The sequence below is a fragment of the Phyllobates terribilis genome, unplaced genomic scaffold (genome assembly GCF_046119375.1).
Source record: "Phyllobates terribilis strain yellow unplaced genomic scaffold, ASM4611937v1 Scaffold_30__1_contigs__length_15301838, whole genome shotgun sequence".
Taxonomy (NCBI): domain Eukaryota; kingdom Metazoa; phylum Chordata; class Amphibia; order Anura; family Dendrobatidae; genus Phyllobates; species Phyllobates terribilis.
This window is the reverse complement of record NW_027362790.1, coordinates 10,958,091-10,983,360: the sequence shown is the minus strand read 5'-3', so window position 1 is coordinate 10,983,360 and position 25,270 is coordinate 10,958,091. Positions and strand designations below refer to the sequence as shown.

Below are 25,270 nucleotides of genomic sequence, written 5' to 3'. Positions count from 1 at the left end.
TGCCTTTTCTGAAACGTTGTCTCCCTCTGCTGGAACACTGACTTCTTTCATTTAATGCCTGCAGACTATAAAAGAGAACCCAACCCAAAAAGTTTGGTTGATTAGTCTGTGGCATTCTGTTAAACTGTTGCTTATGGCGGTCTCTGTGAGCTTCTCAGCGACATTCAGCCAGCCAGGTATCCTGCCTGCAGTAGATGGAATGTGGCAATGGAACGCTGGCTGCGCGTGTCATAATAGGCTCTGAGCCTTTATATACCTGTGCACAGCAGCAGCCACCTTCAGTCTGCTGCTGGACAGCCAGCAGCAGCAGCAGCAGGAGAGGTATGTAATCAGGAGCCCTCCTGCTAAGGGTAGACAGCTGCTCGTTCCACCCCACCCCCCGCCTTAATTGGTTCTCCTCCCTTCCAACGGTGTTGAGGCGGGTGGGAACAGCAGGGGGTGAAGGTGCTGTGTTTAAAGAGGTGGAGTTATGCAGATCTAAAACGCGTGGATTGCAGCAGCAGCAAGCCGAAAAGTGCAGGCATGTAAGGGATCTAGAGGTTGACAACATGTCTTCTTAACGGGAGTCCAGGAGCTCATCTCCACAAATGGACTTTTCAGGATCCTTGGGTGGCTCCGTAGTTTGAAACCAATTCTGGTTATCGCTTCTCGGCCTTTTGGCTAAGATCAAGTGTAGTATCTGTTCTTATCAGTTTAATATCTGATACGTCCCCTATCTGGGGACCATATATTAAATGGATTTTTAGAACAGGGAGATGGAAAAAGAGCTTGCTCTGTCCACTCCACGCATTGACCTGGTATTGCAGTATCTCCAGGACCGGTGCACCCCTTCTTTAATGCAGTTTCTAAAATCAGAAAGAATTGAATTCAATGTTTTTTGTTCATTTTGCTTGTTTGTTGGATTTTGGGATGGACTCTTTGGCTTTGCTTTTCTTCTCCTCATTGGATTTTTCATGTTCAAAGTTGCAGAAGCCAGATTACAAGCTCATTTTGGTTCAACTTCAGCAACTGTGCATTGCATTGCCATGTAATGTGATGCAATGCTATCTTTCTAGCTCTCCCTTTTTACTTCCTTTTGGATAAACAGACATATTAGGCAAGCATTTTGGAGCTTTCACCTAAATAACTACAGGTGGTGAGATAAGCTGCACAATATAATTGACCTTTCAGTATATTGTTGCACACACACCATCTATTTAGCAAATGCCCTTGTTATCAACAGCAGCCTTTTAAACTCACCTGAGCTAACAGGTATGTGCGCTGGTTACTCTGCTGCGCTTAAAATTTCTTTTTTGGTTTGCTACAATGCCTTTTCTGAAACGTTGTCTCCCTCTGCTGGAACACTGACTTCTTTCATTTAATGCCTGCAGACTATAAAAGAGAACCCAACCCAAAAAGTTTGGTTGATTAGTCTGTGGCATTCTGTTAAACTGTTGCTTATGGCGGTCTCTGTGAGCTTCTCAGCGACATTCAGCCAGCCAGGTATCCTGCCTGCAGTAGATGGAATGTGGCAATGGAACACTGGCTGCGCGTGTCATAATAGGCTCTGAGCCTTTATATACCTGTGCACAGCAGCAGCCACCTTCAGTCTGCTGCTGGACAGCCAGCAGCAGCAGCAGCAGGAGAGGTATGTAATCAGGAGCCCTCCTGCTAAGGGTAGACAGCTGCTCGTTCCACCCCACCCCCCGCCTTAATTGGTTCTCCTCCCTTCCAACGGTGTTGAGGCGGGTGGGAACAGCAGGGGGTGAAGGTGCTGTGTTTAAAGAGGTGGAGTTATGCAGATCTAAAACGCGTGGATTGCAGCAGCAGCAAGCCGAAAAGTGCAGGCATGTAAGGGATCTAGAGGTTGACAACATGTCTTCTTAACGGGAGTCCAGGAGCTCATCTCCACAAATGGACTTTTCAGGATCCTTGGGTGGCTCCGTAGTTTGAAACCAATTCTGGTTATCGCTTCTCGGCCTTTTGGCTAAGATCAAGTGTAGTATCTGTTCTTATCAGTTTAATATCTGATACGTCCCCTATCTGGGGACCATATATTAAATGGATTTTTAGAACAGGGAGATGGAAAAAGAGCTTGCTCTGTCCACTCCACGCATTGACCTGGTATTGCAGTATCTCCAGGACCGGTGCACCCCTTCTTTAATGCAGTTTCTAAAATCAGAAAGAATTGAATTCAATGTTTTTTGTTCATTTTGCTTGTTTGTCGGATTTTGGGATGGACTCTTTGGCTTTGCTTTTCTTCTCCTCATTGGATTTTTCATGTTCAAAGTTGCAGAAGCCAGATTACAAGCTCATTTTGGTTCAACTTCAGCAACTGTGCATTGCATTGCCATGTAATGTGATGCAATGCTATCTTTCTAGCTCTCCCTTTTTACTTCCTTTTGGATAAACAGACATATTAGGCAAGCATTTTGGAGCTTTCACCTAAATAACTACAGGTGGTGAGATAAGCTGCACAATATAATTGACCTTTCAGTATATTGTTGCACACACACCATCTATTTAGCAAATGCCCTTGTTATCAACAGCAGCCTTTTAAACTCACCTGAGCTAACAGGTATGTGCGCTGGTTACTCTGCTGCGCTTAAAATTTCTTTTTTGGTTTGCTACAATGCCTTTTCTGAAACATTGTCTCCCTCTGCTGGAACACTGACTTCTTTCATTTAATGCCTGCAGACTATAAAAGAGAACCCAACCCAAAAAGTTTGGTTGATTAGTCTGTGGCATTCTGTTAAACTGTTGCTTATGGCGGTCTCTGTGAGCTTCTCAGCGACATTCAGCCAGCCAGGTATCCTGCCTGCAGTAGATGGAATGTGGCAATGGAACGCTGGCTGCGCGTGTCATAATAGGCTCTGAGCCTTTATATACCTGTGCACAGCAGCAGCCACCTTCAGTCTGCTGCTGGACAGCCAGCAGCAGCAGCAGCAGGAGAGGTATGTAATCAGGAGCCCTCCTGCTAAGGGTAGACAGCTGCTCGTTCCACCCCACCCCCCGCCTTAATTGGTTCTCCTCCCTTCCAACGGTGTTGAGGCGGGTGGGAACAGCAGGGGGTGAAGGTGCTGTGTTTAAAGAGGTGGAGTTATGCAGATCTAAAACGCGTGGATTGCAGCAGCAGCAAGCCGAAAAGTGCAGGCATGTAAGGGATCTAGAGGTTGACAACATGTCTTCTTAACGGGAGTCCAGGAGCTCATCTCCACAAATGGACTTTTCAGGATCCTTGGGTGGCTCCGTAGTTTGAAACCAATTCTGGTTATCGCTTCTCGGCCTTTTGGCTAAGATCAAGTGTAGTATCTGTTCTTATCAGTTTAATATCTGATACGTCCCCTATCTGGGGACCATATATTAAATGGATTTTTAGAACAGGGAGATGGAAAAAGAGCTTGCTCTGTCCACTCCACGCATTGACCTGGTATTGCAGTATCTCCAGGACCGGTGCACCCCTTCTTTAATGCAGTTTCTAAAATCAGAAAGAATTGAATTCAATGTTTTTTGTTCATTTTGCTTGTTTGTCGGATTTTGGGATGGACTCTTTGGCTTTGCTTTTCTTCTCCTCATTGGATTTTTCATGTTCAAAGTTGCAGAAGCCAGATTACAAGCTCATTTTGGTTCAACTTCAGCAACTGTGCATTGCATTGCCATGTAATGTGATGCAATGCTATCTTTCTAGCTCTCCCTTTTTACTTCCTTTTGGATAAACAGACATATTAGGCAAGCATTTTGGAGCTTTCACCTAAATAACTACAGGTGGTGAGATAAGCTGCACAATATAATTGACCTTTCAGTATATTGTTGCACACACACCATCTATTTAGCAAATGCCCTTGTTATCAACAGCAGCCTTTTAAACTCACCTGAGCTAACAGGTATGTGCGCTGGTTACTCTGCTGCGCTTAAAATTTCTTTTTTGGTTTGCTACAATGCCTTTTCTGAAACGTTGTCTCCCTCTGCTGGAACACTGACTTCTTTCATTTAATGCCTGCAGACTATAAAAGAGAACCCAACCCAAAAAGTTTGGTTGATTAGTCTGTGGCATTCTGTTAAACTATTGCTTATGGCGGTCTCTGTGAGCTTCTCAGCGACATTCAGCCAGCCAGGTATCCTGCCTGCAGTAGATGGAATGTGGCAATGGAACGCTGGCTGCGCGTGTCATAATAGGCTCTGAGCCTTTATATACCTGTGCACAGCAGCAGCCACCTTCAGTCTGCTGCTGGACAGCCAGCAGCAGCAGCAGCAGGAGAGGTATGTAATCAGGAGCCCTCCTGCTAAGGGTAGACAGCTGCTCGTTCCACCCCACCCCCTGCCTTAATTGGTTCTCCTCCCTTCCAACGGTGTTGAGGCGGGTGGGAACAGCAGGGGGTGAAGGTGCTGTGTTTAAAGAGGTGGAGTTATGCAGATCTAAAACCCGTGGATTGCAGCAGCAGCAAGCCGAAAAGTGCAGGCATGTAAGGGATCTAGAGGTTGACAACATGTCTTCTTAACGGGAGTCCAGGAGCTCATCTCCACAAATGGACTTTTCAGGATCCTTGGGTGGCTCCGTAGTTTGAAACCAATTCTGGTTATCGCTTCTCGGCCTTTTGGCTAAGATCAAGTGTAGTATCTGTTCTTATCAGTTTAATATCTGATACGTCCCCTATCTGGGGACCATATATTAAATGGATTTTTAGAACAGGGAGATGGAAAAAGAGCTTGCTCTGTCCACTCCACGCATTGACCTGGTATTGCAGTATCTCCAGGACCGGTGCACCCCTTCTTTAATGCAGTTTCTAAAATCAGAAAGAATTGAATTCAATGTTTTTTGTTCATTTTGCTTGTTTGTCGGATTTTGGGATGGACTCTTTGGCTTTGCTTTTCTTCTCCTCATTGGATTTTTCATGTTCAAAGTTGCAGAAGCCAGATTACAAGCTCATTTTGGTTCAACTTCAGCAACTGTGCATTGCATTGCCATGTAATGTGATGCAATGCTATCTTTCTAGCTCTCCCTTTTTACTTCCTTTTGGATAAACAGACATATTAGGCAAGCATTTTGGAGCTTTCACCTAAATAACTACAGGTGGTGAGATAAGCTGCACAATATAATTGACCTTTCAGTATATTGTTGCACACACACCATCTATTTAGCAAATGCCCTTGTTATCAACAGCAGCCTTTTAAACTCACCTGAGCTAACAGGTATGTGCGCTGGTTACTCTGCTGCGCTTAAAATTTCTTTTTTGGTTTGCTACAATGCCTTTTCTGAAACGTTGTCTCCTTCTGCTGGAACACTGACTTCTTTCATTTAATGCCTGCAGACTATAAAAGAGAACCCAACCCAAAAAGTTTGGTTGATTAGTCTGTGGCATTCTGTTAAACTGTTGCTTATGGCGGTCTCTGTGAGCTTCTCAGCGACATTCAGCCAGCCAGGTATCCTGCCTGCAGTAGATGGAATGTGGCAATGGAACACTGGCTGCGCGTGTCATAATAGGCTCTGAGCCTTTATATACCTGTGCACAGCAGCAGCCACCTTCAGTCTGCTGCTGGACAGCCAGCAGCAGCAGCAGCAGGAGAGGTATGTAATCAGGAGCCCTCCTGCTAAGGGTAGACAGCTGCTCGTTCCACCCCACCCCCCGCCTTAATTGGTTCTCCTCCCTTCCAACGGTGTTGAGGCGGGTGGGAACAGCAGGGGGTGAAGGTGCTGTGTTTAAAGAGGTGGAGTTATGCAGATCTAAAACGCGTGGATTGCAGCAGCAGCAAGCCGAAAAGTGCAGGCATGTAAGGGATCTAGAGGTTGACAACATGTCTTCTTAACGGGAGTCCAGGAGCTCATCTCCACAAATGGACTTTTCAGGATCCTTGGGTGGCTCCGTAGTTTGAAACCAATTCTGGTTATCGCTTCTCGGCCTTTTGGCTAAGATCAAGTGTAGTATCTGTTCTTATCAGTTTAATATCTGATACGTCCCCTATCTGGGGACCATATATTAAATGGATTTTTAGAACAGGGAGATGGAAAAAGAGCTTGCTCTGTCCACTCCACGCATTGACCTGGTATTGCAGTATCTCCAGGACCGGTGCACCCCTTCTTTAATGCAGTTTCTAAAATCAGAAAGAATTGAATTCAATGTTTTTTGTTCATTTTGCTTGTTTGTCGGATTTTGGGATGGACTCTTTGGCTTTGCTTTTCTTCTCCTCATTGGATTTTTCATGTTCAAAGTTGCAGAAGCCAGATTACAAGCTCATTTTGGTTCAACTTCAGCAACTGTGCATTGCATTGCCATGTAATGTGATGCAATGCTATCTTTCTAGCTCTCCCTTTTTACTTCCTTTTGGATAAACAGACATATTAGGCAAGCATTTTGGAGCTTTCACCTAAATAACTACAGGTGGTGAGATAAGCTGCACAATATAATTGACCTTTCAGTATATTGTTGCACACACACCATCTATTTAGCAAATGCCCTTGTTATCAACAGCAGCCTTTTAAACTCACCTGAGCTAACAGGTATGTGCGCTGGTTACTCTGCTGCGCTTAAAATTTCTTTTTTGGTTTGCTACAATGCCTTTTCTGAAACATTGTCTCCCTCTGCTGGAACACTGACTTCTTTCATTTAATGCCTGCAGACTATAAAAGAGAACCCAACCCAAAAAGTTTGGTTGATTAGTCTGTGGCATTCTGTTAAACTGTTGCTTATGGCGGTCTCTGTGAGCTTCTCAGCGACATTCAGCCAGCCAGGTATCCTGCCTGCAGTAGATGGAATGTGGCAATGGAACGCTGGCTGCGCGTGTCATAATAGGCTCTGAGCCTTTATATACCTGTGCACAGCAGCAGCCACCTTCAGTCTGCTGCTGGACAGCCAGCAGCAGCAGCAGCAGGAGAGGTATGTAATCAGGAGCCCTCCTGCTAAGGGTAGACAGCTGCTCGTTCCACCCCACCCCCCGCCTTAATTGGTTCTCCTCCCTTCCAACGGTGTTGAGGCGGGTGGGAACAGCAGGGGGTGAAGGTGCTGTGTTTAAAGAGGTGGAGTTATGCAGATCTAAAACGCGTGGATTGCAGCAGCAGCAAGCCGAAAAGTGCAGGCATGTAAGGGATCTAGAGGTTGACAACATGTCTTCTTAACGGGAGTCCAGGAGCTCATCTCCACAAATGGACTTTTCAGGATCCTTGGGTGGCTCCGTAGTTTGAAACCAATTCTGGTTATCGCTTCTCGGCCTTTTGGCTAAGATCAAGTGTAGTATCTGTTCTTATCAGTTTAATATCTGATACGTCCCCTATCTGGGGACCATATATTAAATGGATTTTTAGAACAGGGAGATGGAAAAAGAGCTTGCTCTGTCCACTCCACGCATTGACCTGGTATTGCAGTATCTCCAGGACCGGTGCACCCCTTCTTTAATGCAGTTTCTAAAATCAGAAAGAATTGAATTCAATGTTTTTTGTTCATTTTGCTTGTTTGTCGGATTTTGGGATGGACTCTTTGGCTTTGCTTTTCTTCTCCTCATTGGATTTTTCATGTTCAAAGTTGCAGAAGCCAGATTACAAGCTCATTTTGGTTCAACTTCAGCAACTGTGCATTGCATTGCCATGTAATGTGATGCAATGCTATCTTTCTAGCTCTCCCTTTTTACTTCCTTTTGGATAAACAGACATATTAGGCAAGCATTTTGGAGCTTTCACCTAAATAACTACAGGTGGTGAGATAAGCTGCACAATATAATTGACCTTTCAGTATATTGTTGCACACACACCATCTATTTAGCAAATGCCCTTGTTATCAACAGCAGCCTTTTAAACTCACCTGAGCTAACAGGTATGTGCGCTGGTTACTCTGCTGCGCTTAAAATTTCTTTTTTGGTTTGCTACAATGCCTTTTCTGAAACGTTGTCTCCCTCTGCTGGAACACTGACTTCTTTCATTTAATGCCTGCAGAATATAAAAGAGAACCCAACCCAAAAAGTTTGGTTGATTAGTCTGTGGCATTCTGTTAAACTGTTGCTTATGGCGGTCTCTGTGAGCTTCTCAGCGACATTCAGCCAGCCAGGTATCCTGCCTGCAGTAGATGGAATGTGGCAATGGAACGCTGGCTGCGCGTGTCATAATAGGCTCTGAGCCTTTATATACCTGTGCACAGCAGCAGCCACCTTCAGTCTGCTGCTGGACAGCCAGCAGCAGCAGCAGCAGGAGAGGTATGTAATCAGGAGCCCTCCTGCTAAGGGTAGACAGCTGCTCGTTCCACCCCACCCCCCGCCTTAATTGGTTCTCCTCCCTTCCAACGGTGTTGAGGCGGGTGGGAACAGCAGGGGGTGAAGGTGCTGTGTTTAAAGAGGTGGAGTTATGCAGATCTAAAACGCGTGGATTGCAGCAGCAGCAAGCCGAAAAGTGCAGGCATGTAAGGGATCTAGAGGTTGACAACATGTCTTCTTAACGGGAGTCCAGGAGCTCATCTCCACAAATGGACTTTTCAGGATCCTTGGGTGGCTCCGTAGTTTGAAACCAATTCTGGTTATCGCTTCTCGGCCTTTTGGCTAAGATCAAGTGTAGTATCTGTTCTTATCAGTTTAATATCTGATACGTCCCCTATCTGGGGACCATATATTAAATGGATTTTTAGAACAGGGAGATGGAAAAAGAGCTTGCTCTGTCCACTCCACGCATTGACCTGGTATTGCAGTATCTCCAGGACCGGTGCACCCCTTCTTTAATGCAGTTTCTAAAATCAGAAAGAATTGAATTCAATGTTTTTTGTTCATTTTGCTTGTTTGTCGGATTTTGGGATGGACTCTTTGGCTTTGCTTTTCTTCTCCTCATTGGATTTTTCATGTTCAAAGTTGCAGAAGCCAGATTACAAGCTCATTTTGGTTCAACTTCAGCAACTGTGCATTGCATTGCCATGTAATGTGATGCAATGCTATCTTTCTAGCTCTCCCTTTTTACTTCCTTTTGGATAAACAGACATATTAGGCAAGCATTTTGGAGCTTTCACCTAAATAACTACAGGTGGTGAGATAAGCTGCACAATATAATTGACCTTTCAGTATATTGTTGCACACACACCATCTATTTAGCAAATGCCCTTGTTATCAACAGCAGCCTTTTAAACTCACCTGAGCTAACAGGTATGTGCGCTGGTTACTCTGCTGCGCTTAAAATTTCTTTTTTGGTTTGCTACAATGCCTTTTCTGAAACGTTGTCTCCCTCTGCTGGAACACTGACTTCTTTCATTTAATGCCTGCAGACTATAAAAGAGAACCCAACCCAAAAAGTTTGGTTGATTAGTCTGTGGCATTCTGTTAAACTGTTGCTTATGGCGGTCTCTGTGAGCTTCTCAGCGACATTCAGCCAGCCAGGTATCCTGCCTGCAGTAGATGGAATGTGGCAATGGAACGCTGGCTGCGCGTGTCATAATAGGCTCTGAGCCTTTATATACCTGTGCACAGCAGCAGCCACCTTCAGTCTGCTGCTGGACAGCCAGCAGCAGCAGCAGCAGGAGAGGTATGTAATCAGGAGCCCTCCTGCTAAGGGTAGACAGCTGCTCGTTCCACCCCACCCCCTGCCTTAATTGGTTCTCCTCCCTTCCAACGGTGTTGAGGCGGGTGGGAACAGCAGGGGGTGAAGGTGCTGTGTTTAAAGAGGTGGAGTTATGCAGATCTAAAACCCGTGGATTGCAGCAGCAGCAAGCCGAAAAGTGCAGGCATGTAAGGGATCTAGAGGTTGACAACATGTCTTCTTAACGGGAGTCCAGGAGCTCATCTCCACAAATGGACTTTTCAGGATCCTTGGGTGGCTCCGTAGTTTGAAACCAATTCTGGTTATCGCTTCTCGGCCTTTTGGCTAAGATCAAGTGTAGTATCTGTTCTTATCAGTTTAATATCTGATACGTCCCCTATCTGGGGACCATATATTAAATGGATTTTTAGAACAGGGAGATGGAAAAAGAGCTTGCTCTGTCCACTCCACGCATTGACCTGGTATTGCAGTATCTCCAGGACCGGTGCACCCCTTCTTTAATGCAGTTTCTAAAATCAGAAAGAATTGAATTCAATGTTTTTTGTTCATTTTGCTTGTTTGTCGGATTTTGGGATGGACTCTTTGGCTTTGCTTTTCTTCTCCTCATTGGATTTTTCATGTTCAAAGTTGCAGAAGCCAGATTACAAGCTCATTTTGGTTCAACTTCAGCAACTGTGCATTGCATTGCCATGTAATGTGATGCAATGCTATCTTTCTAGCTCTCCCTTTTTACTTCCTTTTGGATAAACAGACATATTAGGCAAGCATTTTGGAGCATTCACCTAAATAACTACAGGTGGTGAGATAAGCTGCACAATATAATTGACCTTTCAGTATATTGTTGCACACACACCATCTATTTAGCAAATGCCCTTGTTATCAACAGCAGCCTTTTAAACTCACCTGAGCTAACAGGTATGTGCGCTGGTTACTCTGCTGCGCTTAAAATTTCTTTTTTGGTTTGCTACAATGCCTTTTCTGAAACGTTGTCTCCCTCTGCTGGAACACTGACTTCTTTCATTTAATGCCTGCAGACTATAAAAGAGAACCCAACCCAAAAAGTTTGGTTGATTAGTCTGTGGCATTCTGTTAAACTGTTGCTTATGGCGGTCTCTGTGAGCTTCTCAGCGACATTCAGCCAGCCAGGTATCCTGCCTGCAGTAGATGGAATGTGGCAATGGAACGCTGGCTGCGCGTGTCATAATAGGCTCTGAGCCTTTATATACCTGTGCACAGCAGCAGCCACCTTCAGTCTGCTGCTGGACAGCCAGCAGCAGCAGCAGCAGGAGAGGTATGTAATCAGGAGCCCTCCTGCTAAGGGTAGACAGCTGCTCGTTCCACCCCACCCCCCGCCTTAATTGGTTCTCCTCCCTTCCAACGGTGTTGAGGCGGGTGGGAACAGCAGGGGGTGAAGGTGCTGTGTTTAAAGAGGTGGAGTTATGCAGATCTAAAACCCGTGGATTGCAGCAGCAGCAAGCCGAAAAGTGCAGGCATGTAAGGGATCTAGAGGTTGACAACATGTCTTCTTAACGGGAGTCCAGGAGCTCATCTCCACAAATGGACTTTTCAGGATCCTTGGGTGGCTCCGTAGTTTGAAACCAATTCTGGTTATCGCTTCTCGGCCTTTTGGCTAAGATCAAGTGTAGTATCTGTTCTTATCAGTTTAATATCTGATACGTCCCCTATCTGGGGACCATATATTAAATGGATTTTTAGAACAGGGAGATGGAAAAAGAGCTTGCTCTGTCCACTCCACGCATTGACCTGGTATTGCAGTATCTCCAGGACCGGTGCACCCCTTCTTTAATGCAGTTTCTAAAATCAGAAAGAATTGAATTCAATGTTTTTTGTTCATTTTGCTTGTTTGTCGGATTTTGGGATGGACTCTTTGGCTTTGCTTTTCTTCTCCTCATTGGATTTTTCATGTTCAAAGTTGCAGAAGCCAGATTACAAGCTCATTTTGGTTCAACTTCAGCAACTGTGCATTGCATTGCCATGTAATGTGATGCAATGCTATCTTTCTAGCTCTCCCTTTTTACTTCCTTTTGGATAAACAGACATATTAGGCAAGCATTTTGGAGCTTTCACCTAAATAACTACAGGTGGTGAGATAAGCTGCACAATATAATTGACCTTTCAGTATATTGTTGCACACACACCATCTATTTAGCAAATGCCCTTGTTATCAACAGCAGCCTTTTAAACTCACCTGAGCTAACAGGTATGTGCGCTGGTTACTCTGCTGCGCTTAAAATTTCTTTTTTGGTTTGCTACAATGCCTTTTCTGAAACATTGTCTCCCTCTGCTGGAACACTGACTTCTTTCATTTAATGCCTGCAGACTATAAAAGAGAACCCAACCCAAAAAGTTTGGTTGATTAGTCTGTGGCATTCTGTTAAACTGTTGCTTATGGCGGTCTCTGTGAGCTTCTCAGCGACATTCAGCCAGCCAGGTATCCTGCCTGCAGTAGATGGAATGTGGCAATGGAACGCTGGCTGCGCGTGTCATAATAGGCTCTGAGCCTTTATATACCTGTGCACAGCAGCAGCCACCTTCAGTCTGCTGCTGGACAGCCAGCAGCAGCAGCAGCAGGAGAGGTATGTAATCAGGAGCCCTCCTGCTAAGGGTAGACAGCTGCTCGTTCCACCCCACCCCCCGCCTTAATTGGTTCTCCTCCCTTCCAACGGTGTTGAGGCGGGTGGGAACAGCAGGGGGTGAAGGTGCTGTGTTTAAAGAGGTGGAGTTATGCAGATCTAAAACGCGTGGATTGCAGCAGCAGCAAGCCGAAAAGTGCAGGCATGTAAGGGATCTAGAGGTTGACAACATGTCTTCTTAACGGGAGTCCAGGAGCTCATCTCCACAAATGGACTTTTCAGGATCCTTGGGTGGCTCCGTAGTTTGAAACCAATTCTGGTTATCGCTTCTCGGTCTTTTGGCTAAGATCAAGTGTAGTATCTGTTCTTATCAGTTTAATATCTGATACGTCCCCTATCTGGGGACCATATATTAAATGGATTTTTAGAACAGGGAGATGGAAAAAGAGCTTGCTCTGTCCACTCCACGCATTGACCTGGTATTGCAGTATCTCCAGGACCGGTGCACCCCTTCTTTAATGCAGTTTCTAAAATCAGAAAGAATTGAATTCAATGTTTTTTGTTCATTTTGCTTGTTTGTCGGATTTTGGGATGGACTCTTTGGCTTTGCTTTTCTTCTCCTCATTGGATTTTTCATGTTCAAAGTTGCAGAAGCCAGATTACAAGCTCATTTTGGTTCAACTTCAGCAACTGTGCATTGCATTGCCATGTAATGTGATGCAATGCTATCTTTCTAGCTCTCCCTTTTTACTTCCTTTTGGATAAACAGACATATTAGGCAAGCATTTTGGAGCTTTCACCTAAATAACTACAGGTGGTGAGATAAGCTGCACAATATAGTTGACCTTTCAGTATATTGTTGCACACACACCATCTATTTAGCAAATGCCCTTGTTATCAACAGCAGCCTTTTAAACTCACCTGAGCTAACAGGTATGTGCGCTGGTTACTCTGCTGCGCTTAAAATTTCTTTTTTGGTTTGCTACAATGCCTTTTCTGAAACGTTGTCTCCCTCTGCTGGAACACTGACTTCTTTCATTTAATGCCTGCAGACTATAAAAGAGAACCCAACCCAAAAAGTTTGGTTGATTAGTCTGTGGCATTCTGTTAAACTGTTGCTTATGGCGGTCTCTGTGAGCTTCTCAGCGACATTCAGCCAGCCAGGTATCCTGCCTGCAGTAGATGGAATGTGGCAATGGAACGCTGGCTGCGCGTGTCATAATAGGCTCTGAGCCTTTATATACCTGTGCACAGCAGCAGCCACCTTCAGTCTGCTGCTGGACAGCCAGCAGCAGCAGCAGCAGGAGAGGTATGTAATCAGGAGCCCTCCTGCTAAGGGTAGACAGTTGCTCGTTCCACCCCACCCCCTGCCTTAATTGGTTCTCCTCCCTTCCAACGGTGTTGAGGCGGGTGGGAACAGCAGGGGGTGAAGGTGCTGTGTTTAAAGAGGTGGAGTTATGCAGATCTAAAACGCGTGGATTGCAGCAGCAGCAAGCCGAAAAGTGCAGGCATGTAAGGGATCTAGAGGTTGACAACATGTCTTCTTAACGGGAGTCCAGGAGCTCATCTCCACAAATGGACTTTTCAGGATCCTTGGGTGGCTCCGTAGTTTGAAACCAATTCTGGTTATCGCTTCTCGGCCTTTTGGCTAAGATCAAGTGTAGTATCTGTTCTTATCAGTTTAATATCTGATACGTCCCCTATCTGGGGACCATATATTAAATGGATTTTTAGAACAGGGAGATGGAAAAAGAGCTTGCTCTGTCCACTCCACGCATTGACCTGGTATTGCAGTATCTCCAGGACCGGTGCACCCCTTCTTTAATGCAGTTTCTAAAATCAGAAAGAATTGAATTCAATGTTTTTTGTTCATTTTGCTTGTTTGTCGGATTTTGGGATGGACTCTTTGGCTTTGCTTTTCTTCTCCTCATTGGATTTTTCATGTTCAAAGTTGCAGAAGCCAGATTACAAGCTCATTTTGGTTCAACTTCAGCAACTGTGCATTGCATTGCCATGTAATGTGATGCAATGCTATCTTTCTAGCTCTCCCTTTTTACTTCCTTTTGGATAAACAGACATATTAGGCAAGCATTTTGGAGCTTTCACCTAAATAACTACAGGTGGTGAGATAAGCTGCACAATATAATTGACCTTTCAGTATATTGTTGCACACACACCATCTATTTAGCAAATGCCCTTGTTATCAACAGCAGCCTTTTAAACTCACCTGAGCTAACAGGTATGTGCGCTGGTTACTCTGCTGCGCTTAAAATTTCTTTTTTGGTTTGCTACAATGCCTTTTCTGAAACGTTGTCTCCCTCTGCTGGAACACTGACTTCTTTCATTTAATGCCTGCAGACTATAAAAGAGAACCCAACCCAAAAAGTTTGGTTGATTAGTCTGTGGCATTCTGTTAAACTGTTGCTTATGGCGGTCTCTGTGAGCTTCTCAGCGACATTCAGCCAGCCAGGTATCCTGCCTGCAGTAGATGGAATGTGGCAATGGAACGCTGGCTGCGCGTGTCATAATAGGCTCTGAGCCTTTATATACCTGTGCACAGCAGCAGCCACCTTCAGTCTGCTGCTGGACAGCCAGCAGCAGCAGCAGCAGGAGAGGTATGTAATCAGGAGCCCTCCTGCTAAGGGTAGACAGCTGCTCGTTCCACCCCACCCCCTGCCTTAATTGGTTCTCCTCCCTTCCAACGGTGTTGAGGCGGGTGGGAACAGCAGGGGGTGAAGGTGCTGTGTTTAAAGAGGTGGAGTTATGCAGATCTAAAACCCGTGGATTGCAGCAGCAGCAAGCCGAAAAGTGCAGGCATGTAAGGGATCTAGAGGTTGACAACATGTCTTCTTAACGGGAGTCCAGGAGCTCATCTCCACAAATGGACTTTTCAGGATCCTTGGGTGGCTCCGTAGTTTGAAACCAATTCTGGTTATCGCTTCTCGGCCTTTTGGCTAAGATCAAGTGTAGTATCTGTTCTTATCAGTTTAATATCTGATACGTCCCCTATCTGGGGACCATATATTAAATGGATTTTTAGAACAGGGAGATGGAAAAAGAGCTTGCTCTGTCCACTCCACGCATTGAGCTGGTATTGCAGTATCTCCAGGACCGGTGCACCCCTTCTTTAATGCAGTTTCTAAAATCAGAAAGAATTGAATTCAATGTTTTTTGTTCATTTTGCTTGTTTGTCGGATTTTGGGATGGACTCTTTGGCTTTGCTTTTCTTCTCCTCATTGGATTTTTCATGTTCAAAGTTGCAGAAGCCAGATTACAAGCTCATTTTGGTTCAACTTCAGCAACTGTGCATTGCATTGCCATGTAATGTGATGCAATGCTATCTTTCTAGCTCTCCCTTTTTACTTCCTTTTGGATAAACAGACATATTAGGCAAGCATTTTGGAGCTTTCACCTAAATAACTACAGGTGGTGAGATAAGCTGCACAATATAATTGACCTTTCAGTATATTGTTGCACACACACCATCTATTTAGCAAATGCCCTTGTTATCAACAGCAGCCTTTTAAACTCACCTGAGCTAACAGGTAAGTGCGCTGGTTACTCTGCTGCGCTTAAAATTTCTTTTTTGGTTTGCTACAATGCCTTTTCTGAAACGTTGTCTCCCTCTGCTGGAACACTGACTTCTTTCATTTAATGCCTGCAGACTATAAAAGAGAACCCAACCCAAAAAGTTTGGTTGATTAGTCTGTGGCATTCTGTTAAACTGTTGCTTATGGCGGTCTCTGTGAGCTTCTCAGCGACATTCAGCCAGCCAGGTATCCTGCCTGCAGTAGATGGAATGTGGCAATGGAACGCTGGCTGCGCGTGTCATAATAGGCTCTGAGCCTTTATATACCTGTGCACAGCAGCAGCCACCTTCAGTCTGCTGCTGGACAGCCAGCAGCAGCAGCAGCAGGAGAGGTATGTAATCAGGAGCCCTCCTGCTAAGGGTAGACAGCTGCTCGTTCCACCCCACCCCCCGCCTTAATTGGTTCTCCTCCCTTCCAACGGTGTTGAGGCGGGTGGGAACAGCAGGGGGTGAAGGTGCTGTGTTTAAAGAGGTGGAGTTATGCAGATCTAAAACCCGTGGATTGCAGCAGCAGCAAGCCGAAAAGTGCAGGCATGTAAGGGATCTAGAGGTTGACAACATGTCTTCTTAACGGGAGTCCAGGAGCTCATCTCCACAAATGGACTTTTCAGGATCCTTGGGTGGCTCCGTAGTTTGAAACCAATTCTGGTTATCGCTTCTCGGCCTTTTGGCTAAGATCAAGTGTAGTATCTGTTCTTATCAGTTTAATATCTGATACGTCCCCTATCTGGGGACCATATATTAAATGGATTTTTAGAACAGGGAGATGGAAAAAGAGCTTGCTCTGTCCACTCCACGCATTGACCTGGTATTGCAGTATCTCCAGGACCGGTGCACCCCTTCTTTAATGCAGTTTCTAAAATCAGAAAGAATTGAATTCAATGTTTTTTGTTCATTTTGCTTGTTTGTCGGATTTTGGGATGGACTCTTTGGCTTTGCTTTTCTTCTCCTCATTGGATTTTTCATGTTCAAAGTTGCAGAAGCCAGATTACAAGCTGATTTTGGTTCAACTTCAGCAACTGTGCATTGCATTGCCATGTAATGTGATGCAATGCTATCTTTCTAGCTCTCCCTTTTTACTTCCTTTTGGATAAACAGACATATTAGGCAAGCATTTTGGAGCTTTCACCTAAATAACTACAGGTGGTGAGATAAGCTGCACAATATAATTGACCTTTCAGTATATTGTTGCACACACACCATCTATTTAGCAAATGCCCTTGTTATCAACAGCAGCCTTTTAAACTCACCTGAGCTAACAGGTATGTGCGCTGGTTACTCTGCTGCGCTTAAAATTTATTTTTTGGTTTGCTACAATGCCTTTTCTGAAACGTTGTCTCCCTCTGCTGGAACACTGACTTCTTTCATTTAATGCCTGCAGACTATAAAAGAGAACCCAACCCAAAAAGTTTGGTTGATTAGTCTGTGGCATTCTGTTAAACTGTTGCTTATGGCGGTCTCTGTGAGCTTCTCAGCGACATTCAGCCAGCCAGGTATCCTGCCTGCAGTAGATGGAATGTGGCAATGGAACGCTGGCTGCGCGTGTCATAATAGGCTCTGAGCCTTTATATACCTGTGCACAGCAGCAGCCACCTTCAGTCTGCTGCTGGACAGCCAGCAGCAGCAGCAGCAGGAGAGGTATGTAATCAGGAGCCCTCCTGCTAAGGGTAGACAGCTGCTCGTTCCACCCCACCCCCCGCCTTAATTGGTTCTCCTCCCTTCCAACGGTGTTGAGGCGGGTGGGAACAGCAGGGGGTGAAGGTGCTGTGTTTAAAGAGGTGGAGTTATGCAGATCTAAAACGCGTGGATTGCAGCAGCAGCAAGCCGAAAAGTGCAGGCATGTAAGGGATCTAGAGGTTGACAACATGTCTTCTTAACGGGAGTCCAGGAGCTCATCTCCACAAATGGACTTTTCAGGATCCTTGGGTGGCTCCGTAGTTTGAAACCAATTCTGGTTATCGCTTCTCGGCCTTTTGGCTAAGATCAAGTGTAGTATCTGTTCTTATCAGTTTAATATCTGATACGTCCCCTATCTGGGGACCATATATTAAATGGATTTTTAGAACAGGGAGATGGAAAAAGAGCTTGCTCTGTCCACTCCACGCATTGACCTGGTATTGCAGTATCTCCAGGACCGGTGCACCCCTTCTTTAATGCAGTTTCTAAAATCAGAAAGAATTGAATTCAATGTTTTTTGTTCATGTTGCTTGTTTGTCGGATTTTGGGATGGACTCTTTGGCTTTGCTTTTCTTCTCCTCATTGGATTTTTCATGTTCAAAGTTGCAGAAGCCAGATTACAAGCTCATTTTGGTTCAACTTCAGCAACTGTGCATTGCATTGCCATGTAATGTGATGCAATGCTGTCTTTCTAGCTCTCCCTTTTTACTTCCTTTTGGATAAACAGACATATTAGGCAAGCATTTTGGAGCTTTCACCTAAATAACTACAGGTGGTGAGATAAGCTGCACAATATAATTGACCTTTCAGTATATTGTTGCACACACACCATCTATTTAGCAAATGCCCTTGTTATCAACAGCAGCCTTTTAAACTCACCTGAGCTAACAGGTATGTGCGCTGGTTACTCTGCTGCGCTTAAAATTTCTTTTTTGGTTTGCTACAATGCCTTTTCTGAAACGTTGTCTCCCTCTGCTGGAACACTGACTTCTTTCATTTAATGCCTGCAGACTATAAAAGAGAACCCAACCCAAAAAGTTTGGTTGATTAGTCTGTGGCATTCTGTTAAACTGTTGCTTATGGCGGTCTCTGTGAGCTTCTCAGCGACATTCAGCCAGCCAGGTATCCTGCCTGCAGTAGATGGAATGTGGCAATGGAACGCTGGCTGCGCGTGTCATAATAGGCTCTGAGCCTTTATATACCTGTGCACAGCAGCAGCCACCTTCAGTCTGCTGCTGGACAGCCAGCAGCAGCAGCAGCAGGAGAGGTATGTAATCAGGAGCCCTCCTGCTAAGGGTAGACAGCTGCTCGTTCCACCCCACCCCCCGCCTTAATTGGTTCTCCTCCCTTCCAACGGTGTTGAGGCAGGTGGGAACAGCAGGGGGTGAAGGTGCTGTGTTTAAAGAGGTGGAGTTATGCAGATCTAAAACGCGTGGATTGCAGCAGCAGCAAGCCGAAAAGTGCAGGCATGTAAGGGATCTAGAGGTTGACAACATGTCTTCTTAACGGGAGTCCAGGAGCTCATCTCCACAAATGGACTTTTCAGGATCCTTGGGTGGCTCCGTAGTTTGAAACCAATTCTGGTTATCGCTTCTCGGCCTTTTGGCTAAGATCAAGTGTAGTATCTGTTCTTATCAGTTTAATATCTGATACGTCCCCTATCTGGGGACCATATATTAAATGGATTTTTAGAACAGGGAGATGGAAAAAGAGCTTGCTCTGTCCACTCCACGCATTGACCTGGTATTGCAGTATCTCCAGGACCGGTGCACCCCTTCTTTAATGCAGTTTCTAAAATCAGAAAGAATTGAATTCAATGTTTTTTGTTCATTTTGCTTGCTTGTCGGATTTTGGGATGGACTCTTTGGCTTTGCTTTTCTTCTCCTCATTGGATTTTTCATGTTCAAAGTTGCAGAAGCCAGATTACAAGCTCATTTTGGTTCAACTTCAGCAACTGTGCATTGCATTGCCATGTAATGTGATGCAATGCTATCTTTCTAGCTCTCCCTTTTTACTTCCTTTTGGATAAACAGACATATTAGGCAAGCATTTTGGAGCTTTCACCTAAATAACTACAGGTGGTGAGATAAGCTGCACAATATAATTGACCTTTCAGTATATTGTTGCACACACGCCATCTATTTAGCAAATGCCCTTGTTATCAACAGCAGCCTTTTAAACTCACCTGAGCTAACAGGTATGTGCGCTGGTCACTCTGCTGCGCTTAAAATTTCTTTTTTGGTTTGCTACAATGCCTTTTCTGAAACGTTGTCTCCCTCTGCTGGAACACTGACTTCTTTCATTTAATGCCTGCAGACTATAAAAGAGAACCCAACCCAAAAAGTTTGGTTGATTAGTCTGTGGCATTCTGTTAAACTGTTGCTTATGGCGGTCTCTGTGAGCTTCTCAGCGACATTCAGCCAGCCAGGTATCCTGCCTGCAGTAGATGGAATGTGGCAATGGAACGCTGGCTGCGCGTGTCATAATAGGCTCTGAGCCTTTATATACCTGTGCACAGCAGCAGCCACCTTCAGTCTGCTGCTGGACAGCCAGCAGCAGCAGCAGCAGGAGAGGTATGTAATCAGGAGCCCTCCTGCTAAGGGTAGACAGCTGCTCGTTCCACCCCACCCCCCGCCTTAATTGGTTCTCCTCCCTTCCAACGGTGTTGAGGCGGGTGGGAACAGCAGGGGGTGAAGGTGCTGTGTTTAAAGAGGTGGAGTTATGCAGATCTAAAACGCGTGGATTGCAGCAGCAGCAAGCCGAAAAGTGCAGGCATGTAAGGGATCTAGAGGTTGACAACATGTCTTCTTAACGGGAGTCCAGGAGCTCATCTCCACAAATGGACTTTTCAGGATCCTTGGGTGGCTCCGTAGTTTGAAACCAATTCTGGTTATCGCTTCTCGGCCTTTTGGCTAAGATCAAGTGTAGTATCTGTTCTTATCAGTTTAATATCTGATACGTCCCCTATCTGGGGATCATATATTAAATGGATTTTTAGAACAGGGAGATGGAAAAAGAGCTTGCTCTGTCCACTCCACGCATTGACCTGGTATTGCAGTATCTCCAGGACCGGTGCACCCCTTCTTTAATGCAGTTTCTAAAATCAGAAAGAATTGAATTCAATGTTTTTTGTTCATTTTGCTTGTTTGTCGGATTTTGGGATGGACTCTTTGGCTTTGCTTTTCTTCTCCTCATTGGATTTTTCATGTTCAAAGTTGCAGAAGCCAGATTACAAGCTCATTTTGGTTCAACTTCAGCAACTGTGCATTGCATTGCCATGTAATGTGATGCAATGCTATCTTTCTAGCTCTCCCTTTTTACTTCCTTTTGGATAAACAGACATATTAGGCAAGCATTTTGGAGCTTTCACCTAAATAACTACAGGTGGTGAGATAAGCTGCACAATATAATTGACCTTTCAGTATATTGTTGCACACACACCATCTATTTAGCAAATGCCCTTGTTATCAACAGCAGCCTTTTAAACTCACCTGAGCTAACAGGTATGTGCGCTGGTTACTCTGCTGCGCTTAAAATTTCTTTTTTGGTTTGCTACAATGCCTTTTCTGAAACGTTGTCTCCCTCTGCTGGAACACTGACTTCTTTCATTTAATGCCTGCAGACTATAAAAGAGAACCCAACCCAAAAAGTTTGGTTGATTAGTCTGTGGCATTCTGTTAAACTGTTGCTTATGGCGGTCTCTGTGAGCTTCTCAGCGACATTCAGCCAGCCAGGTATCCTGCCTGCAGTAGATGGAATGTGGCAATGGAACGCTGGCTGCGCGTGTCATAATAGGCTCTGAGCCTTTATATACCTGTGCACAGCAGCAGCCACCTTCAGTCTGCTGCTGGACAGCCAGCAGCAGCAGCAGCAGGAGAGGTATGTAATCAGGAGCCCTCCTGCTAAGGGTAGACAGCTGCTCGTTCCACCCCACCCCCCGCCTTAATTGGTTCTCCTCCCTTCCAACGGTGTTGAGGCGGGTGGGAACAGCAGGGGGTGAAGGTGCTGTGTTTAAAGAGGTGGAGTTATGCAGATCTAAAACGCGTGGATTGCAGCAGCAGCAAGCCGAAAAGTGCAGGCATGTAAGGGATCTAGAGGTTGACAACATGTCTTCTTAACGGGAGTCCAGGAGCTCATCTCCACAAATGGACTTTTCAGGATCCTTGGGTGGCTCCGTAGTTTGAAACCAATTCTGGTTATCGCTTCTCGGCCTTTTGGCTAAGATCAAGTGTAGTATCTGTTCTTATCAGTTTAATATCTGATACGTCCCCTATCTGGGGACCATATATTAAATGGATTTTTAGAACAGGGAGATGGAAAAAGAGCTTGCTCTGTCCACTCCACGCATTGACCTGGTATTGCAGTATCTCCAGGACCGGTGCACCCCTTCTTTAATGCAGTTTCTAAAATCAGAAAGAATTGAATTCAATGTTTTTTGTTCATTTTGCTTGTTTGTCGGATTTTGGGATGGACTCTTTGGCTTTGCTTTTCTTCTCCTCATTGGATTTTTCATGTTCAAAGTTGCAGAAGCCAGATTACAAGCTCATTTTGGTTCAACTTCAGCAACTGTGCATTGCATTGCCATGTAATGTGATGCAATGCTATCTTTCTAGCTCTCCCTTTTTACTTCCTTTTGGATAAACAGACATATTAGGCAAGCATTTTGGAGCTTTCACCTAAATAACTACAGGTGGTGAGATAAGCTGCACAATATAATTGACCTTTCAGTATATTGTTGCACACACACCATCTATTTAGCAAATGCCCTTGTTATCAACAGCAGCCTTTTAAACTCACCTGAGCTAACAGGTATGTGCGCTGGTTACTCTGCTGCGCTTAAAATTTCTTTTTTGGTTTGCTACAATGCCTTTTCTGAAACGTTGTCTCCCTCTGCTGGAACACTGACTTCTTTCATTTAATGCCTGCAGACTATAAAAGAGAACCCAACCCAAAAAGTTTGGTTGATTAGTCTGTGGCATTCTGTTAAACTGTTGCTTATGGCGGTCTCTGTGAGCTTCTCAGCGACATTCAGCCAGCCAGGTATCCTGCCTGCAGTAGATGGAATGTGGCAATGGAACGCTGGCTGCGCGTGTCATAATAGGCTCTGAGCCTTTATATACCTGTGCACAGCAGCAGCCACCTTCAGTCTGCTGCTGGACAGCCAGCAGCAGCAGCAGCAGGAGAGGTATGTAATCAGGAGCCCTCCTGCTAAGGGTAGACAGCTGCTCGTTCCACCCCACCCCCCGCCTTAATTGGTTCTCCTCCCTTCCAACGGTGTTGAGGCGGGTGGGAACAGCAGGGGGTGAAGGTGCTGTGTTTAAAGAGGTGGAGTTATGCAGATCTAAAACGCGTGGATTGCAGCAGCAGCAAGCCGAAAAGTGCAGGCATGTAAGGGATCTAGAGGTTGACAACATGTCTTCTTAACGGGAGTCCAGGAGCTCATCTCCACAAATGGACTTTTCAGGATCCTTGGGTGGCTCCGTAGTTTGAAACCAATTCTGGTTATTGCTTCTCGGCCTTTTGGCTAAGATCAAGTGTAGTATCTGTTCTTATCAGTTTAATATCTGATACGTCCCCTATCTGGGGACCATATATTAAATGGATTTTTAGAACAGGGAGATGGAAAAAGAGCTTGCTCTGTCCACTCCACGCATTGACCTGGTATTGCAGTATCTCCAGGACCGGTGCACCCCTTCTTTAATGCAGTTTCTAAAATCAGAAAGAATTGAATTCAATGTTTTTTGTTCATTTTGCTTGTTTGTCGGATTTTGGGATGGACTCTTTGGCTTTGCTTTTCTTCTCCTCATTGGATTTTTCATGTTCAAAGTTGCAGAAGCCAGATTACAAGCTCATTTTGGTTCAACTTCAGCAACTGTGCATTGCATTGCCATGTAATGTGATGCAATGCTATCTTTCTAGCTCTCCCTTTTTACTTCCTTTTGGATAAACAGACATATTAGGCAAGCATTTTGGAGCTTTCACCTAAATAACTACAGGTGGTGAGATAAGCTGCACAATATAATTGACCTTTCAGTATATTGTTGCACACACACCATCTATTTAGCAAATGCCCTTGTTATCAACAGCAGCCTTTTAAACTCACCTGAGCTAACAGGTATGTGCGCTGGTTACTCTGCTGCGCTTAAAATTTCTTTTTTGGTTTGCTACAATGCCTTTTCTGAAACGTTGTCTCCCTCTGCTGGAACACTGACTTCTTTCATTTAATGCCTGCAGACTATAAAAGAGAACCCAACCCAAAAGTTTGGTTGATTAGTCTGTGGCATTCTGTTAAACTGTTGCTTATGGCGGTCTCTGTGAGCTTCTCAGCGACATTCAGCCAGCCAGGTATCCTGCCTGCAGTAGATGGAATGTGGCAATGGAACGCTGGCTGCGCGTGTCATAATAGGCTCTGAGCCTTTATATACCTGTGCACAGCAGCAGCCACCTTCAGTCTGCTGCTGGACAGCCAGCAGCAGCAGCAGCAGGAGAGGTATGTAATCAGGAGCCCTCCTGCTAAGGGTAGACAGCTGCTCGTTCCACCCCACCCCCCGCCTTAATTGGTTCTCCTCCCTTCCAACGGTGTTGAGGCGGGTGGGAACAGCAGGGGGTGAAGGTGCTGTGTTTAAAGAGGTGGAGTTATGCAGATCTAAAACGCGTGGATTGCAGCAGCAGCAAGCCGAAAACTGCAGGCATGTAAGGGATCTAGAGGTTGACAACATGTCTTCTTAACGGGAGTCCAGGAGCTCATCTCCACAAATGGACTTTTCAGGATCCTTGGGTGGCTCCGTAGTTTGAAACCAATTCTGGTTATCGCTTCTCGGCCTTTTGGCTAAGATCAAGTGTAGTATCTGTTCTTATCAGTTTAATATCTGATACGTCCCCTATCTGGGGACCATATATTAAATGGATTTTTAGAACAGGGAGATGGAAAAAGAGCTTGCTCTGTCCACTCCACGCATTGACCTGGTATTGCAGTATCTCCAGGACCGGTGCACCCCTTCTTTAACCCCTTAAGCCCCGCGGGTGGTTTGCACGTTAATGACCGGGCCAATTTTTACAATTCTGACCACTGTCACTTTATGAGGTAATTACTCTCGAACGCTTCAACGGATCCCCCTGATTCTGAGATTGTTTTTTCGTGACATATTGTACTTCATGATTGTGGAAAAATTTCTTCGATATCACTTGCGTTTATTTGTGAAAAAAACGGAAATTTGGCGAAAATTTTGAAAATTTTGCAATTTTCAAAATTTGAATTTTTAAGCCCTGAAATCAGAGCGATATGTCACACAAAAGAGTTAATAAATAACATTTCCCACATGTCTACTTTACATCAGCACAATTTTGGAACCAAAATTTTTTTTTGTTAGAGAGCTATAAGGGTTAAAAGTTGACCAGCGATTTCTCATTTTTCCAACAAAATTTACAAAACCATTTTTTTAGGGACCACATCACATTTGAAGTCACTTTGAGAGGTCTTTATGACAGAAAATACCCAAAAGTGACACCATTCTAAAAACTGCACCCCTCAAGGTGCTCAAAACCACATTCAAGAACTTTATTAACCCTTCAGGTGCTTCACAGGAATTTTTTGAATGTGGAAGAAAAAAATGAACATTTAACTTTTTTCACAAAAATGTTAATTTAGACCCAATTTTTTTTATTTTCACAGGGGTAACAAGAAAAAATGGACCCCAAAATTTGTTGTGCAATTTCCCCTGGGCACGCAGATACCCAATATTTGGGGAAAAAATACTGTTTGGGCGCACGGCAGGGCTCGGAAGGGAAGGAGCGCTATTTGACTTTTTGATTGTAAAATTTGCTTGAATAATTAGCGGACGCCATGTTGTGTTTGGAGAGCCCATGTGTGCCCAAACTTTGGAGCTCCCCCACAAGTGACCCCATTTTGGAAACTAGACCCCCCAAGGCACC

General features: G+C 44.9%; 19 non-coding genes across 19 annotated transcripts; all 19 read left to right on the top strand.

The window, feature by feature from the left end:
* The first annotated feature begins 640 nt into the window (after positions 1-640).
* LOC141179184 (U2 spliceosomal RNA) lies at positions 641-831 on the top strand. Its single transcript, XR_012255222.1, has one exon. It is a non-coding gene; the product is annotated as a U2 spliceosomal RNA (small nuclear RNA).
* Positions 832-1,946: 1,115 nt separating this feature from the next.
* Positions 1,947-2,137, top strand: LOC141179183 (U2 spliceosomal RNA). Its single transcript, XR_012255221.1, has one exon. It is a non-coding gene; the product is annotated as a U2 spliceosomal RNA (small nuclear RNA).
* Positions 2,138-3,252: 1,115 nt separating this feature from the next.
* On the top strand, positions 3,253-3,443 carry LOC141179182 (U2 spliceosomal RNA). Its single transcript, XR_012255220.1, has one exon. It is a non-coding gene; the product is annotated as a U2 spliceosomal RNA (small nuclear RNA).
* Positions 3,444-4,558: 1,115 nt separating this feature from the next.
* On the top strand, positions 4,559-4,749 carry LOC141179180 (U2 spliceosomal RNA). Its single transcript, XR_012255219.1, has one exon. It is a non-coding gene; the product is annotated as a U2 spliceosomal RNA (small nuclear RNA).
* Positions 4,750-5,864: 1,115 nt separating this feature from the next.
* Positions 5,865-6,055, top strand: LOC141179179 (U2 spliceosomal RNA). Its single transcript, XR_012255218.1, has one exon. It is a non-coding gene; the product is annotated as a U2 spliceosomal RNA (small nuclear RNA).
* A 1,115-nt stretch (positions 6,056-7,170) lies between these two features.
* On the top strand, positions 7,171-7,361 carry LOC141179178 (U2 spliceosomal RNA). Its single transcript, XR_012255217.1, has one exon. It is a non-coding gene; the product is annotated as a U2 spliceosomal RNA (small nuclear RNA).
* A 1,115-nt stretch (positions 7,362-8,476) lies between these two features.
* LOC141179177 (U2 spliceosomal RNA) lies at positions 8,477-8,667 on the top strand. The gene has a single exon (XR_012255216.1). It is a non-coding gene; the product is annotated as a U2 spliceosomal RNA (small nuclear RNA).
* A 1,115-nt stretch (positions 8,668-9,782) lies between these two features.
* LOC141179176 (U2 spliceosomal RNA) lies at positions 9,783-9,973 on the top strand. The gene has a single exon (XR_012255215.1). It is a non-coding gene; the product is annotated as a U2 spliceosomal RNA (small nuclear RNA).
* A 1,115-nt stretch (positions 9,974-11,088) lies between these two features.
* LOC141179174 (U2 spliceosomal RNA) lies at positions 11,089-11,279 on the top strand. Its single transcript, XR_012255213.1, has one exon. It is a non-coding gene; the product is annotated as a U2 spliceosomal RNA (small nuclear RNA).
* Positions 11,280-12,394: 1,115 nt separating this feature from the next.
* Positions 12,395-12,585, top strand: LOC141179595 (U2 spliceosomal RNA). The gene has a single exon (XR_012255595.1). It is a non-coding gene; the product is annotated as a U2 spliceosomal RNA (small nuclear RNA).
* Positions 12,586-13,700: 1,115 nt separating this feature from the next.
* Positions 13,701-13,891, top strand: LOC141179173 (U2 spliceosomal RNA). The gene has a single exon (XR_012255212.1). It is a non-coding gene; the product is annotated as a U2 spliceosomal RNA (small nuclear RNA).
* Positions 13,892-15,006: 1,115 nt separating this feature from the next.
* LOC141179604 (U2 spliceosomal RNA) lies at positions 15,007-15,197 on the top strand. The gene has a single exon (XR_012255603.1). It is a non-coding gene; the product is annotated as a U2 spliceosomal RNA (small nuclear RNA).
* Positions 15,198-16,312: 1,115 nt separating this feature from the next.
* Positions 16,313-16,503, top strand: LOC141179172 (U2 spliceosomal RNA). Its single transcript, XR_012255211.1, has one exon. It is a non-coding gene; the product is annotated as a U2 spliceosomal RNA (small nuclear RNA).
* A 1,115-nt stretch (positions 16,504-17,618) lies between these two features.
* Positions 17,619-17,809, top strand: LOC141179171 (U2 spliceosomal RNA). The gene has a single exon (XR_012255210.1). It is a non-coding gene; the product is annotated as a U2 spliceosomal RNA (small nuclear RNA).
* Positions 17,810-18,924: 1,115 nt separating this feature from the next.
* Positions 18,925-19,115, top strand: LOC141179169 (U2 spliceosomal RNA). Its single transcript, XR_012255209.1, has one exon. It is a non-coding gene; the product is annotated as a U2 spliceosomal RNA (small nuclear RNA).
* Positions 19,116-20,230: 1,115 nt separating this feature from the next.
* LOC141179450 (U2 spliceosomal RNA) lies at positions 20,231-20,421 on the top strand. Its single transcript, XR_012255464.1, has one exon. It is a non-coding gene; the product is annotated as a U2 spliceosomal RNA (small nuclear RNA).
* A 1,115-nt stretch (positions 20,422-21,536) lies between these two features.
* LOC141179168 (U2 spliceosomal RNA) lies at positions 21,537-21,727 on the top strand. The gene has a single exon (XR_012255208.1). It is a non-coding gene; the product is annotated as a U2 spliceosomal RNA (small nuclear RNA).
* Positions 21,728-22,842: 1,115 nt separating this feature from the next.
* On the top strand, positions 22,843-23,033 carry LOC141179409 (U2 spliceosomal RNA). The gene has a single exon (XR_012255427.1). It is a non-coding gene; the product is annotated as a U2 spliceosomal RNA (small nuclear RNA).
* Positions 23,034-24,147: 1,114 nt separating this feature from the next.
* On the top strand, positions 24,148-24,338 carry LOC141179167 (U2 spliceosomal RNA). The gene has a single exon (XR_012255207.1). It is a non-coding gene; the product is annotated as a U2 spliceosomal RNA (small nuclear RNA).
* The last annotated feature ends 932 nt before the right edge of the window (positions 24,339-25,270 follow it).